This window comes from Natrix helvetica (genome assembly GCF_964273705.1).
Source record: "Natrix helvetica genome assembly, chromosome: 2".
NCBI lineage: Eukaryota > Metazoa > Chordata > Lepidosauria > Squamata > Natricidae > Natrix > Natrix helvetica.
Window position 1 is genome coordinate 265292159 of NC_138552.1, and position 4929 is coordinate 265297087.

The following is a 4929-nucleotide window of genomic DNA, read 5'->3' on the forward strand; positions in this document are numbered from 1 at the left end:
CATGATACCGCTTGTATAGGCGTTGGTTCAGAGAGATCTCTGGCCGTCTCGAAGACTTCTCGTCCACAGTAGCTCAAGAATATGTTCTTCTTACGAGAGTCAGATACTCCCGTGTATTCGTTTGCTTCAAGAAAACACTCGAACCTGATCATGTAGGACTCCCAATGGTCGTTCGTTGGGTCGAACGGAGCTGGGGGAGTGTGCATCGCCATCTTGTCTGCGTTTGAATTTGCCGCGCTGAGATGGCTGCCGGAATTTCCACCGAATTCCTAGGCTGGATCGAATCCTTGGATTCTGGAGGTATCGTCTTCGTCCTATCTGTCTCTCGATCCCACCTTCGTCGCCAATGTTAGATTCGGGCAACAAGAGAACAGACTCCGGACAAGTAGTGACTTAACAGCTCTTTATTAGTGATAGTAGTGATCCAGCTTGGTGTGTGGTCTGAGGGTTCCCCTTTTATAGGGATCGGGTACGCCTCTCGACCAATCAGAATAATCCCTAGTTCCCGCCCTAGCGGCAGACCTGAGTGGAGACTTACAGCGACATATGCTAATATCTAACACTCCAGATACTATATACACTGTATGCATTCATAGGAACAATTTAACCTGCGGTGGCACAACTAGAATGTAACTTAAGCCTTAGCCTACAATCAAGTTAAAGTGTAACACACTAACAGAAACCTATCAGCATAAAATCTGTTGCCATCCAATTGGCATTCCTCAGTTGTGGGGAAGAAATCAAGATGACACCCATTATCTAAAACCTACTTCTTTTTTACACTACAGTCCTAGGAGGTCATATCCAAAGAGTAGAAGTGAAAAGAGGGAAGGATCCATCCTAATTTGAACAGTATGTCCTGGGCTTATCCCACACCTCTATATCAACTGGTCATGACATCTGTGAAACTGGTAAAGATTATACCCAGAGCTATAGTAGGTCTTCTTGCCTATTGAATGGGGAAACCATCAAACTAGGTAAGGAAAGATAGTTTTCTTAGCTAGCAGGCTAACAAATTAGCTAGTTAGTTTAAGCCTCTTCATGCATAAATTGGAGATGAGATGAAGGCATTCTCATGAACTCATAAACATATGAAAGCTTATGGGTGCAATTGCTCATCATTTCATAAGAATAGCAATGTGGCCAAAAGGTCTCTCAGAATTCCAAACCCAGTAATCAAATTCAGATCACCATTTGCAGCAGGCGCTTTCAAAAGGCAATACAAAATTCAAATATTTGATGCAAATTTATTAAATTGTTGAATTACAATGTTGTTTCACTGCTTGCTGTTATGTAACAGTTTGCAACATCGTCCAATAATATCACAATTGCTGAATTTTTCACATTAGAGAGGCAAGGTTCTTGTTAGGGAACATGGCAATAACCTCTCAGGGTTTCACAAGTTGTTGTCATTGATGGTTTCACTGCAGAAAAGAAACAGAACATTTTATTACTGATGTGACTTTGTCTTGTCCAAAATAATGGACAGAGGTATAGATAGGGAGGGGGGAGCACAATTTAAGATTTGATGGTGAATCTAGTTAGTTCATTCTTATTTTTTCTATTGTTCAGTTCCTCCACATTTACAGTGTGGACCCCAACTACACCATTACTCTTCAGTTACCAAGTCATTCTAGTTTAAAAGCATATTCTAAACTAAACCTCATTCACCTCCAATTTGTTTTTCACAGATCAGAAGCACTTTCAGCTGAGTGAAGGTGAAATGTGAGCTGAAAAAAAATCAGTGATACATTAATTTAGTCACTTTGAATGAAATCAGATGTGTTTGGTAAGATCTGTTTTTAATGATCCCCTGTTGGTTTCTGATTATAGTTTTATTTCCTTCTAGGTGTTCACTGATCTTCGGGCTGGTTCACCAAACCAGTAGTAAAAAATGCTACCAGTTTACCTGGACCAGTAGTAAAAAAATGCTACCGGTTCACGCGAACCGGTACTTCCGATGATCAGCTGGGTGACAATCAGCTGTGCCATGTGATTTATATTCGAACCGATGTTTTAAAAATGCTTTAAAAAGTTTAAAAAAAATTTCCAACAATCAGCTGTGCAACAATCAGCTGTGCCACAAGATTTATATTTATATAGTGAATCTAAATCACACAGCACAGCTGTTCCCCCTCCCTCCCTCTTCTACTTACTTTTGCAGACTCAAAAAAGGCTTCTTAGCAATTGCATTGCACATGAAGCGAACCAGTAGCAGACTTTAGAGAATTTCACCCCTGATATAGACATGCTATATACATATGGATGTATCTACTGTACTTACACCCTAAGGTATAAATACATATAAATTACTATCCATCCTAAATGTGTAGCAGAAAGTGGAAGCCTGAGATTTCATAAGGTTGATACTGTATGGGAAAAAACTCTGTCTGAATCTGGATGTTCTGCTTCGGATACCAGAAGGCAACCAGGAAAACAAGTTGTGAATGTGTAGGTCCACACAATCCTGAGGACCTTGCTCAAGCAACACTTATATGTTATGTTCTGGATAGAAGAGAGTGAAGTGCCAATCATCTTTTCTGCCGTCCTCACCACACTTCACACCCCCTTCCAGTCTGAGGCAGTAATGCTTTCAAACCAGACTGTAATGCAATATGACATCAATCATCCCAAATAGATTGGTTATTTATTCATTCTTAAATTCTCGATTTGATCTGATTCCCAAGATTGGAAGGAAAGAAGGCAGACATGTGATCTTGATGACTTCCTCAGAGGAAATTCATAGCTGCTCAGTTTACTACTTGATAAGCATAGAGAAAATTCCTCAATTCTTAATGCTTTTTGTCATATCATATTACTACCTATTGATAGTGTCTGATTCTTATAAGAAGTAGTGAAAAAGGCGACAAAACACAAGACATGAAGGAGGTAGGGGCTGCGGCTCCGCCTGGGGACAGGGGGGAGAGAACAATAATGGAAAAACTCAGGTTACAAAAATAAATATATCTGGAATATTATTTTAATTGTTGATATATTAGAAAGTGGCAAAAGAGATGATTGAACACATGGTTAATACAATGTATAATAAGATGCTGTTTCTGCTTATCTTTTATCTTTTGGTTTTTTTCTGTAAAAAGTTGTGAGAATTGGAGAGATTCCGACCTCTAGCATGATGGAGCTGCCAAAAAATTTTTTTGTATATCCACCTACCCCTTTCCCCAAAAAATTTTAAAAACCAATAAAATTATTTCAAAGATAGTGTCTGATTTTTGAGGATCATCAGTAAGTGTATATCTTAAAGCTGTGGCATTAGTGCTTCCTGATACAATGCAATTGTAAGAATAAATAAGCAAAAATTAAGGGAAAGGGGGAAGATTTTATGGGATCAGCTCACATGAAGCATATATAAGCATAACAATAGATTTATGCAGGTGTTTTCCATTGCTGAAATAGCAAAACTGGCTTGATAAGTATGGAATAGCAATAATCCTCACTTCTAATGTGTGCTTTAATGATAAGTCTGTCCAAAACGGTTATTCCAAAATATTGAAAGATTAATGAATGAAAAGCCTTTCTTCTACCGCTATCTGCCTCATTTCATTTGCCACCATATTAGGGTCGTCTGAAAAAGTTTTCATGGTTTGGGTAAGGACATATTAAATAAGAAAATGGACATGTTTAAAGAAAACAAGTCAGATTCCTTTTTCTTATACGGCAGATGGGGCTTCTCGACTGAGTTTACCAGATCTGAGCTCTAACGATCCAGATGACGAAGAAGTGATAGAAAATTGTGAAAACTCTTACTGTCTTGCAAACATCTAATGCTCATGTAGAGTTTTGCAGCAGAGAGATGCTATGCCCATATATTTCTTATCTCGTAACTAAGAAAGAAACGGATCTCACCGGTTCACGCTTGCAGCAGATGGCATTAATACCACAGTTGTATGGGAGACTTCCATACTCGCATTCCTTGTAAAGACCAGTCTGACAGAAACCACCATCACTCTTACAGTTCCTTATTTGCCCTGTATTTATGAAAAATTATTCGAGTGAACAGTTGTCATCAAAACACAATGATATATTTCACCTTCCATAAATCAGTGAAAGGAGAGAAGAAAGTTCATTTTATTGACTTCATTTAGTCAGCATACTTCATAGCTGTTTAGCTCTTGCAAATGATGCTTATCTAAAGCTGTCCACCTGTTCTTTGGCGTTGCAGCTAAATGCTGTGAAGTCAGCCGTGTGTTTTTCAAATTGTGAATTACCTTCAAAAGTGGGAATAATTTTAAAAAAACAGCATTTCTTTCATGATTTCTCTGTTTCCCATTCTGCTTCTATTTCCCCACCTCCCCCAGTTTACTCAGCCCCTTCTCACCTGAAGCTACATAGAAGAGAAGCAGCAAAGCAAAGGTGAGCAAAAGAAACCTCATGATTGAAGTTGCCTCTGAAATCTCTCCAACTAGTTCAAAGAAGCAGAACTGAAAAAGAGTTAGGAGGACTCCACAAAAAGCCCAGCTTTATAACAAGTTATGATGTCATCAGAATGTGGACATGAAGGGTAGATCACTGATATGGCATCATTGATATGGCAAACATTGCAAACATTTTGCTTCCTCTTACTCTCCTCTTAAAATGCCACTTCTTTTTCATCCTTTTTATCAAAACCTGCTGCACCCCATTTTTTCACTCTTTCCTGTAACATGTGCAAACCTGTGGTTTTCATCACATGCATATTGATGAATCTTCAAATGTCACTTGCAACTTTACTAAGGAGGATTAAGTAGCCACAACCTTTGCTGTTATGAAATGCCAAACAATTCACTCTATTGACATGTGTGATTAGGGATGGAGCTAATATTAACGTTAAACTTTGTGCAATGTTTGCTGATTTGATCAGTGTGCTTGAAGTAATAACAAATATGGAACCTTGTGTAATAGCTATCTGTCTTTTGATTGTTAAATATGTAA

The 4929-nt window shown here is 38.5% G+C and overlaps 1 long non-coding RNA gene across 1 annotated transcript; it reads right to left on the minus strand.

Moving 5' to 3' along the window:
• Positions 1-1291: 1291 nt before the first annotated feature.
• Positions 1292-4438, minus strand: LOC309387505. The gene is made up of 3 exons (XR_014174600.1): positions 4337-4438; positions 3865-3986; positions 1292-1424 (listed from the first exon to the last, which is right to left on the minus strand). It is a non-coding gene; the product is annotated as an uncharacterized lncRNA (long non-coding RNA).
• Positions 4439-4929: the final 491 nt, after the last annotated feature.